At 39.1% G+C, this 15033-nt stretch overlaps 1 pseudogene; it reads right to left on the minus strand.

The window, feature by feature from the left end:
• Positions 1-6011: 6011 nt before the first annotated feature.
• LOC139458249 (sodium-dependent glucose transporter 1A-like) lies at positions 6012-14470 on the minus strand (annotated as a pseudogene).
• Between the last annotated feature and the right edge of the window lie 563 nt (positions 14471-15033).

Below are 15033 nucleotides of genomic sequence, written 5' to 3' on the forward strand. Positions count from 1 at the left end.
GAAAAACATATCAATGTCATTTTTCTACTAACGTGGAACTACAACCCTTGTTTAGTGAGCTGTATTAAGAGTAGGAAAACATTCAGGGCATTAGTATATTTTATATATGTTCAGCACCTATGTGATGGCTGATCAGTATTATATTTCTTTATGCTAATGAAGCAAAACAAATAATGTTTTTGAAAAAAAAAAATATTTATTGATAATATGACATTTCATTGGTACATATCACAAATTGAAATTTGATCCAGCAAGAAGATGAACTAGCATAAAGTAACCAGTGGTGTTTGCAAAAACTTACAGAACAGACGCTTCAATGCCATTTTCTAAATAAACAAATTAGTCAAATCTCAGCAGAATTTCATGGAAGAAGAATATCTAAAGTCAATAATGTTTCTGCAGTAAACCACAAAAGTCATTCAGATTTGTATAGTCAGTGTCGGTGTACACAACCTGGACATAGTCACAGTGCTTTGGCTTAAATTCATTCAGACTTGATTAGTGTCGTAATAAATCACCCACAGTCACACTGATGTGGCATTATTCAGTTAGAATCATCACTTTCTGAGGTGAATCTGTTGGTTGTTCTCGGGAGGTATTATTCATCATTCGGCGAGTCCCTTGTCTGACATGTTTGAGCAAAATCTTCTAAAATGTAGCTGGTGTCAGATTGTGAAATCCAGGTACCTGAAACAATTCATAACATCTTTAGAAACATGTTATTCAAAAATTAAGAAACACACATATATTTACAAATGTAAAAAGTTGTTTTCTCGAACGGTGAGGTATTGACAATTTATCTTGCAACTGATATTTAACCAATCTTTGAACATGTAAATAAGCCATTGCAAACAGAAAAGTGTTCAGAAATATAAAAATGTATCCGGTCTTCTATAACAATACCTGAAGAGCCACAAGGTTCACCTGAATTTTGCTCGAATGTTTGCATTACATCAAAATATAAGGAAGGGTAAACAAGACAATAGAAAACTAAGTTACATAGGTTTTTATACATAAAAACAGAACTATTCATAATAATAAAAACTTTCAATCACACAGGTCATGTAAGTGATCTCAAAATACAACATAATAACCGAGTGAGTTTTGTTTGTTTTTCATTGTTTTTATTCATTCCAGAGGGTACATAGTCATCGTATCATAAGAGGCATCAAATTGCTCGTAAATTATAATGAGAGAAATGTACAGGAAGTGATATGACAGTAGGTTCACCTTTCATACTTTGTAAAAAGTGTAAGATATATAGATTAAGGAAGCTAATCCGTCCACGTTACGGTTTTCTCCATTAAACTCCATTTTTTAGTGAAAGAAATAATTGTTCCGTTTCTTTTTGCAAGGAACACTTCGACATGGTAAATATCTTTCAGTATATTTCTGTATGACTTAAAATACGTTTTTACTCCTTTAATATGTGTTACGTAAATGTGTCTTTTTGCCAATATCAATAAGTGATTTAATAAGATGTTGTTTGTATCTCCAAAATAGATATATTGTTTTGTAATGAAAACATGACATAAAATAACGCTTATGAAAGCATTAAATTCGACCCAGAATTCTTTGACACAAGAACATTCTAAATATACATGAGCGATGTTTTCACTGTCTAAATTGCAAAATGAACAAAGGTTGTTGTCAATCAAGTTCATCATTAACAATTCCTTTTTAGTGTATATAATTTTGTGTAAGAATTGGAATTGGAATTCTAATAGTTTTGTATCTATTGTAGATTTTCTATATTGTAAAAATACATATTTCCAATTAATTGGATTGTTAAATTCTTGTTCCCACTTCTCACAAATTTCTGGAAAGTTAGATGATGAAATGGAGTTGTCATAAAAGATCCTAGAACCTTTGCTTGTCTTAAGTAAATCAAGCCATGGGGAAGAAATGTTTAGTTGCATTGTGTGTAGATTATCTAAATCATGCACAAGATCTTTCCATGGCTTAGGGATGTTTAAGAGCAAACGGTTGTAGTCCAATAAAGTACCTTTTATACCATACATTATTTTCAGCTCAGGGAATGGAATAAAACCGTTAGAGTCACATAAATCCTTTACATGGCAAATACCCCCTGTATACCTATTGTATGATAAATAGCGTTCCGTTCGTCCGTCCTTCCGCCCGTCCTTCCGTCCGAGCTTTTGTACGGCCCATAACTTTTTAACCATGCACCCTAGCTTCACCAAACTTTCTACACACATTAAACACAATGAGTACATGTGCCTTTTGCTAGTTTGAAGATTCTGGGTTTTTTAATTTTTGCCATTTCTATGGAAACATTAAGAAAGTTAAACTTTTAGGGTGGGTGTTTTGTACGGCCCATATCTTTTTAACTATGCATCCTAGCTTCATCAAGCTTGCTACACACATTTACCACAATGAGTACTTGTGCCTTTTGCTAGTTTGAAGATTCTGAATTTTTTAAATTTTTGCCGTTTCCATGTAATCATGGTGAAACATAAATTTTGGGTAGAGTTTACAATATTATGTATCCTAGCTTCAGCAAACTTGCTACATTAACCACAATGATTGTTTTTTATCTTTTATAAGATTCTGAAAATTTCTCTTTCGCTGTTTTCATGGAAACATGATGGAATTTGGAAATTTTGGTGACTGGTTCTGTATAGCTAATATATTTTCCAAAATTGTTTCCACACATGTAGATCATCATAAGTATCTGTGCTTTGTGTTAGTTTGAATTTATGAATTCTTTACTATATCTGTTAAGGCTAGATGGAAATTATTAATTTATTGATTTTCTTATATGATATTGTTCCATGTTTTATGTGTTTTTATGACAACAATATTTGGTCCTTTTGATAATTCTTCTTATGTAACTCCTCAATCAAATTTTTATTCAAAGGTGTTCATGGTGATCTACTTTCTCGTACTGAACACTGCTATTATGGGAGATTTGGCGGGGGGGGGGGGTGTCAATTGTCACTGGAACTCAATCTTAGTTTTTCAAACATTGAAGTTAAAATCAGTTAGAAATATGTAATATTTCATTGATTAACAAACTATTTACTATTTGTTGTTGACCAGTGGAGATAACGGGGGTATGTGAGCTTTACTCACTTCTTTCTTGTTTTGTCTTTCTTTCCATTCCTTATGAAATTGAAAAAAAATGCTGTTTAATTCTATTATGAATTATTTTGGGAGATTTGGTAAAGCAGTTATTATATGAACTATAGTTGACAAAGGCAAGGTTTTTATTACGGTTATTTTCCCTATTAATGTCAACATGCGTTTCCGACATTTTGAAAGAATTCTTCTAATTGTTTCCAGTCTTTTTCTAGTGTTGATAACCCAAAGACTTATCAAATCAGCGTTTGGTTTAATTCCAAGTACACCGAAATCTGCGTTGTGCCAGTCCAATGTCAAATCAGGACATAATATGAGTCAACTCCCTGCCATTGAGCCTATCCATACAGCTTTAGTTTTGTCTGTGTTTATTTGTAAGCCAGACATTCTATAGAACTTACTCAGTGTATTTACTGCTTCATTTAGAGACGTTGCTGAGCCATCTAAAGATAGTTCGGTGTCATCGGCATATTGACCTATTACTTGCTCACTTTCTCCAAGAACTATACCTTTTATATTTGTATTTTTTCTTATCATGATGCCTAGTATTTCTGCGACGAAAAGAAACAAGTATGGGGAAATTGGATCTCCTTGTCTACATCCTCTCTCGTTGCTGAAAAATGAAGACAAGTGACCGTTTTGTATGACACAAGAAGTTTGAGATCAGGATATATACCGATGTTTGCATATAAGTTACAAAACCAAATTTATCAAAAACCTTCATAATGAATCGCTTAGAAAATGTGTCAAAGGCTTTTTCGAAATCAATTAATATTAACAGGCCTTTTTCTTTAATCTTTTTGTTTCGAAAATGATGTCATATAGGAGTCTAATGTTTTCGATAATACACCTACCTGGGATAAATCCTGTCTGGTTATCGTTGATAAGGAGATCCAGTGTCTTTTTTATCCTATTTGTTATACAAGTGCTAATAATCTTGTATAAAGCATTTAAAAGAGAAATGGGCCTCCAATTTTTTAAGAAACGTCTATCTTTATTGGGTTTTGGAATGCACGTAATAACTCCTCTATTCATTGTCAAAGTCAAAGAGTTGTTTTTGAAAGTGTCCTTGATATAGTGATAAATCCAAATGTTGATATCTTTCCAAAAATATTTGAAAAATTTGATAGGAAAACCATCAAGTCCCGGGCTCTTATTATTTTTCATTGTCTTAATAGCAGCAACTATCTCGTTAATTTTTATTTCTTCATCTAGTTCTTCTGAAAGATTGTTATTTAAAGTTGGAGTGGTTATGTCTTTTAAACAATCGAAACCTTCAGCATCAATATCGTCTGTCGACTTGTATAATTTTTCGTAAAAGTTTTTCTGTTCGGTTATTATTAGAGAAATTCAATTTCCGAAGACAGTTTGATCGAAAGTGATAATAAGAAACGAGTTGTTCTTAAAAAAAAATTGCAACGCATTTCATTTCTATTGTCCAAGGAATGGGATTACGGGTTAATGGCGCTCTCGAAAGTCGTATATGTGACTTAAGGTAGAGACATATATCTAATCCATCTGTATAACTTTTTAATTTATCGATAAAAAATGAAAATTGGAATGGAATACGTATTTCAGACATTGTGAAATATGAAAGATTTAATAAATGAATGATATTACAGGTAGATCTAGGTCCATAAAAATATATACTATTCTGACGTGACTGCGGCTTGGCCGGAAAACCGGCCTACGGTGTCTGGGGACTCGATGCTTCTTGGCCGGAAAACCGGCCTACGGCGTTGAAAGAGATAAACACATATTGATGATTTGAAGTTTTATTTTGAAATTATTTGGGGAAGTGAAAATTGGCCTTAAACTTCTTCGATGGAAAGTGAAGGGTTTTTTTTAAATTTCCACCCCTGCTGGACTTAACATTTGAAAAGGAAGTAACTAAAATAGAATCCAAACTTAACTTTCACTTATTGTGGAATCTACATTAACATTTGCCATGTGTAGTGCTGCGTTACGTATTTACTTTCGAATGGGCAAAAGTAATATTTTAAGGAAGATCAATCCAAAATAAGTGTCCGAATTTAATCCCATGGGCCTACATACGGAAATAGTTTCCGTTTTTAAGCCCACGAGCGCAATTCCGCGTTGGCCTAAATACAGGCCGTCCCGGTACCAGTTGTCCTACATCACGACCACTTCCGTCAATTTTGTTTTGACGTCAAAAACCCTGACACATTTCATCAGCATTTTGTACCAGTAAATATAACTCACGGAAATTTCTCAATGAATGTATTCTCCGACATATATGTCAAATGTCTTTCCAATTATATGACTTAATGGATTTTTAGATTTCAATCAAGGGCGCTCACTTGAATTTACTGGCCACGTTCGGGTGCTTCCATATTACCATTAATGTGGAAAAGTAGCAAACTGACAATACCAGCACTTTTACCGATGACTCAGCAGTGCACCGGCCTTTTTGATTTGTTGACCTTAGATACTGCTGGAAAGATAGTCAATTCGAGTTGAATGTAAAACAGTTTGGTTACACTATAAATATGAATAAATGAATAAATACATTTTTGATACAATGTGTATATGTATACGTTTTTGAAACCACGACGTCATCCAACAGCGGCACTGAGCGGTATTCAAAGCCAGCTTACGGCCAGGCACCATCAGGGTTAAACCCACCTCACTCACTCACTCACTTATTAGTAAGCCCATTAGGCCCCAAGAACTCTTGCGAGGACTGTGCTGGATCCGTTGGTCAGGCTTGGTTGAGTGTTTTATTGATGAAGATCCCATTACGACCCTTGGACATTTCAAAATCATAACAAGACGATAATGGCATGCACTTTTAAAGAAATACCTTTATGAGAAAACCCTTAAAGAATAACAATTAACTCTTTTGACCCACTGTGGAGACCATGAGATATTAAACAATGATTTACTTATTATTGCTGGGTGGGTACATTTTAACCAACACATTCATTCTTCATTTTGAAGGTTGTCAGAGGATCTTCTTTGTTTTCATTTATTCCTCTTTGTACAATTTCATGTGTATGTTTAGAGAGTACCTTTTTTACTAAAGTCACCAGAACTAGGAAGGTGATAGAAAACAAGATGCTCTCAGCAAACAGAACATAACTGTACCACATAGGTGAATACAGATCCATGGTGATGCCAATAATCTGAGGGTTTGCAAGTCCGCCGAGACCTAGGGCAACATAGATGACACCCATCAGCTTCCCTGACAGTTGGACAAGCTCCTTTTCTGTCCAGGTGAGACTTGCGGGGAATACCACTGAGATTGCCAGTCCTATACCAACAATGCTGATCCAGATACCAGTACCAAATCCATAGGTGGCTGACAGGAGGAGACCGAGCTGAGAGGCGCAGAGGACGACGGAGCAGATGGTGAAAAACTGGGCATGTGTGACGAAACTGATGAGGACGATGCCAACCCCCCTCCCAGCTGTGTAGGATGCCCAGAAAGCGGAGGACAGGCGTCCACCATATTTCTTGGTCCAATTCATCTGCTTCACGACAAACAAAGCCAGGAAAGATGGGGAGGTGTCTTCCACCTCATCCAGGAAGAAGTAGAAGAGGGCAAAGAGTGCCAGTGTGATAATGAGAAGACGTCGAGGGAGAGTTCTCTTCTTCCTCACTGGACCTTCTTCTTCATCATGGTCCTTGGCGTCCTTCTGTGCGTCCTTCCGTCGAATGTTACTTGTACCCTGGTTCCTTTCATGGAAGTATTTGATGAGGAATGCAAAGGAAACTATTCCTGAGGGAATTGCAACAATTAAAAAGCCATAATGGATGTTACTCTCTGGTCTCGGGGCTGGAGTACTGGTCATGTTCATGCCTGAAGTAATGGTTGTTGTGAAGGTATAGTTGGCTGTGATCATTGTTGTTTGTTCAGGTTCCTGGGAGAGGAACGGCTCAAGCACGAAAGGGGCGATGGTTGCCCCAAGAGAGAAGGAGAAATGCAGGGCCTGCATGAAGGGTTTGCCCTCGTCCCCCCACTCCTCCACGATCTCCACATTCATACCTAAAAGAGAAGAAGGCCAAGAGAAGCTTTTATTCATTAACATTTCACCTCATTGGACGCATGAGCGACACATATAGAATACATGTTTGTCATGTTTGCACTGATGATGATCATTATGGAAGATGAAGATAAACACGTGTCCAGGGAGGGATAAGATGAAGATCGAAAATTTGTTTGTTTCTTTGTATAATTGTTCGTTCGTTTGTTTGTTTGTTTATTTAACGCCGCACTCAGCAATATTCCCGTTAAATGACGACGGTCTGTAAATAATCGAATCTGGACCAGACAAGCCAGTGATTGACATCATGAGCATCGATCCACTCAATTGGGATACGATTACATGCATCAACCAAGTCAGCGAGCCTAACCACCCGACCACGTTAGTCGCCTCTTACGACAAGCATAGTCGTCTTTTACGGCAAGCATGGGTTGCTGAGGACCTATTCTACCCCGGATCTTCACGGGTAGATAGAAAATAGAAACTGGGAAAGGATATATGAAAAAAATGAAAAAATGAATGATTTGAGTTAAGCAAAGATGTTTAAAGGGTGTACGTGTTTTGGTAGCATGAATGATGTATATTCTCGTAGTGATACATATAGAATACTAAACGAGCTCCGGTGTAAAACCAATTTTATGAAACGAGTGAATAGTTCTGGTATCTGGCGAGCAAAAGCGAGTCAGCTACCACAACTATTCACGAGTTTCATATAATTTGTTTTACACGGGAGCAAGTTTAGTATTTTATTTATTTCTTGTCATTTATGTTTTTAGAATTATACTGTTGAGTGTAAATAGGCTGACATCTACACGGTCCATGGTATAAGCCAATTGAGTTTAACAGAATAATACTTCAACCACGTCAAAAGTTGAAACGTATGAATTTAATATCATACAATGGTCCACCTTTAGAATTCAGGCGTCCGTCCCACAAAATTATCGTAGCGCTAAGGCTATCGCAACTCACATACTTTAACTTAGACTAAGGACTGTCGTTGCGCTACTTTACGATCGCCTGGTGGAAAGGGGCCTTGCACCTCAAAGTTTACAATCACGTCACATTACCCGATAACGTAATTTATGGAGTTTGGTTGCAAGAGCCATCGGCGAAACAATGCCTTGTGACGTCAGCCTAGCAACAAGGTTGTTGGGGTCATCGAGTGTGCATAAGCTCCTCTCAGTGTAATACAGCTGTATGTTTATTAAACGGGTGATCTCTTCACGGGCAAGTGATAAAGAGATGTAATTGGATACAGGAATTAGATACAATAGAAGAAAACGTGTCAGTGGAACATTTCCATACATGATCTTATATAACTCGCCAGTTTTAATAGAATTGGCTTATAAGTAATGGACTTCAAATAAAAGAATTTTACGGCAGAAGAACACATACAGTAGTATTGAGGCAAAAAACTTGTTTCTAATTTCTGAGAGTTTTGGACATTCTAATAAAAATTGCATTTCATCAGATATCAAATATTTACACAATGTACATTTTATTTCCTCTCTTACAATATTATACCATCTTCCTGTTTCAATGGGTAATCTATGATTTGCTGTTCTAAAACGAGAAAGAGTGAGTGAGTGAGTTTGGTTTTACGCCGCTTTTAGCAATATTCCAGCAATATCACGGCAGGGGACACCAGAAATGGGCTTCACACATTGTACCCATGTCGGGAATCGAACCCGGGTCTTCGGCGTGACGAGCGAACGCTTTAACTACTAGGCTACCCGACCGCGACTAAAACGAGCAAGAGAGATGCGTAAGGTGATTTGTAGTTCTAGTAAATAAGGTAGCAGAGAGTTCATGACAAACAATCGATAAGAACTGTGTGTGTGTGTGTGGTGGGGGGGGGGGGGGGAGTTTGTTCAACAGTTTCCACTGGTAGCAGCTGGGTGATGAACCATGAAATATGTTGAACAAACAAACAAGGGGAAGTGAATGAAAAACAAATAAGTGCCTTAGTTTAGATGATTGTCCCTGATCTGGAAGACTCTGTAATCATCTTGTGTGCGAGGAATACCATTGACCAGTGCACAGTGCACAGCGCACGGGGTCACACTGCAAGTGTACAATGGGTGATATGACTGTATCAAATATTAGACACGTTGGGAGAGAAATAATATTTTTTCGAAAAATATTATTATTAGTTCGAAAAATATACTAAATAGAGCTTTCAAGTTCGGATATCATTTTGTGGTATTAAATCTCGAAGTACTGTTTATATGAAGCCAGTTTATAGGTTTGGAAAAGTAAATTATTAGGACTGGGCGCTGCTTATCGCCTCTGCAGAATGCAGACAGTATAAGGGGAGTGTTGTTTTTTCGTCCTGCAAAGGGGGAGGGTTATGATCCTATTGGGAGTGATTTGATTCAAGAAAGAAATCACTCAAGACTGGTTTGATCCTGGGAGTAGCCTGATCCTGCAACACCAGGATGATGCCATAGCTGAGGCATAGTGTCTTACCTGACCTGGCAGCACCTCTAACCAGCTGAGATGTGCTGTAGTAGAGACATAGTGCCTTACCTGACCTAGCAGCACCTGTAACCAGCTGAGATGTGCCGTAGTCGAGGCATAGCATCTTACCTGGCCTAGAAGCACCTGTAACGAGCTGGGATGTGCTGTAGTAGAGGCATAGTGTCTTACCTGACCTGGCAGCACCTGTAACGAGCTGAGATGTGCTGTTGTAGAGGCATAGTGTCTTACCTGACCTGGCAGCACCTGCAACCAGCTCGTGTATCAGGAACATCATCACCATTGACCAGTACACAGAACACCAGGGAATGATTGCACACGTCACAGCATACAGGAAGGATGACACAAACAACACTATGTGACGGTTGAATCTGTCATAGAGAGCACCACCGAACAAACTTCCCACTACAGCCCCAACGGCTGCAGCTGTGAAGAAGGCAGCACCCTGGCTTGTGCCTACTCCAGTGATCTGCTGAAGGTCGAGAAAGGCTGGCCCCTTCAGTCCCACTATCCATCCCTGTTGGGTACAAAACGTATATATAAGGAAATGGTGGTCAATTTATCTACAAGGTCCAGGTAGATGGAATACATCACATTTGTATTGGTAAATGCTGGTCAATTTATCTATAAGGTCCTGTTAGATGGAATACATCACATTTGTATTGGAAATTGTTGGTCCTGACAATTATCTATCAGGTCCAGGGAGGTGGAATACACCACATTTTGGGGGGGAAATGTTGGTCAATTTATCTTTAAGGCTCAGGTAGATGGAATACATCACATTTGTATTGGAAAATGCTGGTCCTGCCAATTTATCTTTAAGGTCCAGGTAGATGGAATACATCATATTTGTATTGGGAAATGCTGGTCAATTTATCTATAAGGTCCTGTTTAATGGAATACATCACATTTGTTTTTGGAAATGTTGGGCCCATAAGGCCAAAGGCCAATAAACATAACTGCATATCAAACTTACAGTGCAAAGATCTTCTGCACGATTCTCAATGCCCAGCCACTAGATCTACTGTGAGTATCAGGTGTAGTTACAAGCTTGAGCAATGCTACAAACTTATATCTGTACTTCAACTGGGATGTGAAGACGTGATCAAGGAGAAGTTTGTTTGATTTGCTTGTTTGTTGTATAAAGCCGAATTTAGCAATGCTCTTTTTACGGCGGATTGGACCTGGCAAACCAGTGATGGTTATTATGAACAACAATTCACCCAATCTGAGTTGCCACCAAGTCACCGAGTCACCGCCAGATCCATAAAGTTGCCCTTAACGACAAACCTACTTTGTTGGGGCCTAACTCTTTTGGTGTGAAGAAGTGAGTGAGTGAGTGAGTTGGGTTTAACGCCGCTTTTAACAGTATTCCAGTTACATCACGGCGTATCAGCTTAATGTGCGAGGAAAGCCCGAAGTGATGCAGGACTCAGACGTTTACCACTTCGGTGAAACCCACGAGCACGGGCTGACAAACCTAGAAACATAATCGGGGCGAACCGGGATTCGAACCCACAATCATAGGTTTCTGGCGTGCCCAAGGGACGCAACTCTGCACAGCGAATCGCGGCGCCTTAGACGACTGGGCCACCCGTGCCCCCTGGGGGTGAGGAAAGTCGTATCCTATGATGATATTTAATGGTGGCTGGTAAATGGTTTATGTCAACGAGTGGGTGGTAATTTGAAATATCAATCCTCCAAACTCCACAAGATGTTATATAAAGCGTATTTGACAACTAAAAAACATCTAGCATTGGATAGTGACTCACAGTGCTACTAAGCTGGAATTGTACAATGGACTCTTTAAGTGGAGATTTCCTATTATTATGGAAACGGTTTTGTTTCTCAGGTGATCCTGACCTAAAGCAATAACAGGTGGCTTTGAACATTAACTAGTGGACAACCCCTTTCTCTTGTCAGAGTTAGGGGATTCATGTCACTGCCAGTTATGTAATGAGATCTTTATCACCTCACTCGATACATTTCTAAGACTACTTACCGAGGAGAAAGACACGAGGTACAGCCCCAGCATGTATAATGCCTTTCTTCTCAACACAGTGCTTTGAAACTTCACAATAATGCGCCGCAAAAGGGGCGTCTTCACTGGAGTTACATCCGGGTCTTGGCGTGAATGACTAACGTCCATCAGTCTGTATAAACAAATTCAGTTTGTTCGTATATGGCTTAGTTTCATAAAACTAGTTTCAATATTTTTCATGCCAAATGTTCATATGGCTGAGAACTTGCGCTATTCCTTTCTGAATGTTAAGGACTGAAAAAGCGCTCTCTTTGCAAAGTAAAGTTGTGGTATGGCAAACTGACTGACTCTGTTCTTCATGAAATATCTTATAAATATATATCAAACCACACGACTACAATCGATTTATCCCTTTCACTCATTCATATGTACTTGCTGTTGATCAGTAATGTCAAATGAGGTGAAATTTGGTTTAACGTCGCTTTCAAGATCACTGCACTTATATAGAGACGTGTGTGTGGTGCGTGCGTGCGTGCGTGCGTGCATGCGTGTGTTTGTGTGGGGTGTGTGTGTGGCGGGGCTGTGTGTATGTCTGTCTGTCTGTCTGTCTGTCTGTCTGTCTGCTTGTACTATTCCGGACTAAACTGTATGACAAGAGGGATGACTTCCAAACGTCAACTGAGCCTGTATGTCCAGCAATATTCCTGCAGTTACATCCCATTGTGTCTGCATTTCAAAACAACTTTTGAAGTGCGATTGAGCATGGCCTCTTTGTTGAGGAGATCTACAGGGTGGGAGGTTTCACGAGTCACCACAACCACAATTAATCGTATAGATCATTCCTTGGCTTGAGTGTATGTGTGTGTGTATTGGGGGTGGGGGGGGTGGGGGATTTTTGGGGGGAGGGTTTACTGGGTTCTGCTTGGAGGGTGGTCCTGAGGAATACCTGCTGATTTCATGTGAAGTCTTTCCCATGTAGGGTAGGGTGATTCTGATTGGGGCGGTTTCTGGCCTGGTCGGTTTGGATTTGAGTGTGGTGGAGTTGGTCCTCTTGATGAGCTTGGTAGGATACGGTTGAGGTTGGTGAAGATATGCTGCAGATATGATTAAGTTCATGATCAAGGTCAAGCCTCGTATCCAATCAGCTTGTTCAACTATTTTTTTAGTGTCCAATCAGCTTGTTCAACTATTTTTTAGGTGTCTAATCAGCTTGTTCAACTGTTTTTTTAGTGTCCAATCAGCTGGTTCAACTGTTTTTTTAGTGTCCAATCAGCTGGTTCAACTATTTTTTTAGTGTCCAATCAGCTGGTTCAACTATCTTTTTAGTGTCCAATCAGCTGGTTCAAATATTTTTTTAGTGTCCAATCAGCTGGTTCAAATATTTTTTTAGTGTCCAATCAGCTGGTTCAAATATTTTTTTAGTGTCCAATCAGCTGGTTCAAATATTTTTTTAGTGTCCAATCAGCTGGTTCAAATATTTTTTTAGTGTCCAATCAGCTGGTTCAAATATTTTTTTAGTGTCCAATCAGCTGGTTCAAGTATTTTTTTAGTGTCCAATCAGCTTGTTTAACTTTTTAATCCATGCTGTATCACTGACTTCATCACCTGTGTGCTGTTTGTTATTCTTACTCTACTTTCGGCTTCATCCAATTACCTGTGAACGACACCTGTGTACGAATGTGTTCTACATCACATACATTATTAATGGCACCCTGCATAAGACTTATTTTATAGTTGTGTATCGTATTGATAGGATTGTATAAGATGGTTATGCGATAAATCGCAAAGAACAATGAAGAACGAAGTGTGGTTTATTTCACGATTAAACACCGTTCTATCATGACGTCATTTGTTTAGAACATGGGCTCGCAATTTGATAACGTCGTATATTGGACGATGGTGTCTAGTGTGTTGTTCTCCATAGATGCAACTGGGTAACGCAGATAAACGCGATGGCCGAACGATAACATCCAAAGGTGGCAGAGATATGACAATCACCATTGGGTTTTGTTTGTTGTTTAACGTCGCACTCAGCAATATGCCAGCTATTTGACGGCGGTCTGAAATTAATCGAGTCTGGACCAGACAATCCAGTGATTGATATCATGAGCATCGATCTACACAATAGGAATACCATAACATGCATCATCCAAGTGAGCGAGCCTTACCACCCGATCCCCTTATTCGCCTCATGAGGAAAGGTACAGGTAATCGACTTGAGCATTGTGAGAATATGAGTGAAATTCCCACCTGTGCATAAAATGGACTTGACCGACATTGCCGAGGTCGGATTCTATTTAAATAGGGGTAAATATTTTAGAAGCTTGTACATTTCATCATCGTCCTTAAAGAGGCTGAACATACTGTTGATATCACATAAGAAATAAACGACTAGTGGTCGTGCAATAAAACACTGTACTATTCTCCCTGCAGCATTTTATTGTACGATAAACAACTCCCTGTGGCAATTACTTGTTTTCAAATAGTCTTAAATATTCCATGAACGTATTAGTATTCACTGCAGCAGCTGCACAGCCAGATTCGTCAACCGAGCATACGTTGTTACAAACGTGACAACAATTTGTACTCTTAACTCACACACAAATATTTTCAAACCAATCTATTCTTGTTTTTCTCATCACAAAAATTTGAGATTGGAAAGATTGAGATCGCCGTTCATATCTACAATAAACATCTGATGGACTGATAAAGTCTTCTTTTTTTAGAGGCGGGGCGGGGCCGGGCCGCGATGGGATTGTTGTGTCAGACCGAATACTTTTGAGTATATTTCGCCTAGGCAGCTTAGGTAGAAGGGACACACTGGCAACATTTACCAATTCAGTAGTACCTGATCTACCAGATTTCTTCTGTCCTTGCTCATCCTGATGTGTGCACAGTACATTCACTTAGTCCAGCATGTCAGCTATCAGGAATAAGAAGAACAAGAAAACACCCACATACTCAGAGGCTCGTGGTAGCACTCAATGAATATTTAAATAAATATTAATGACATATTTGTGTGTGTGGTGTGGGTGGGTGGTGTGTAGGTGTGTGTTTGGTGTGTGGTGTGTGTGTGTGTGTGTGTGTGTGTGTGTGTGTGTGTGTGTGTGTGTGTGTGTGTGTGTGTGTGTGTGTGTGTGTGTGTGTGTGTGTGTGTGTGTGTGTGTGTGTGTGTGTGTGTGGTGGGTGGTGTGTGTGTGTGGTGGGTGGTGTGTGTGGGGGGGGAGGCGGGGGTCTGGTGGGGGGGTGTATGCGTGCGCGTTTGTGGTGTGTGTGTGTGTTTGGATCTTGGACATGTGCTGTATTTTGAGTTTTTTGAGGAATAAATAGAACCATTCAATAGCGGCGCTTCTGCGTGCATTTAAACGGACTACTTGACCTCAAAGGCTCCAGGAAGACTGATGACTGTTAAACATCGAGTTTAAGAATGACATTATATGATATAGAGATTCTCAGCCTCGTGTT

This window comes from Haliotis cracherodii, unplaced genomic scaffold, assembly GCF_022045235.1.
Source record: "Haliotis cracherodii isolate W230 unplaced genomic scaffold, xgHalCrac1.p SCAF_12, whole genome shotgun sequence".
Taxonomy (NCBI): Eukaryota; Metazoa; Mollusca; class Gastropoda; order Lepetellida; family Haliotidae; genus Haliotis; species Haliotis cracherodii.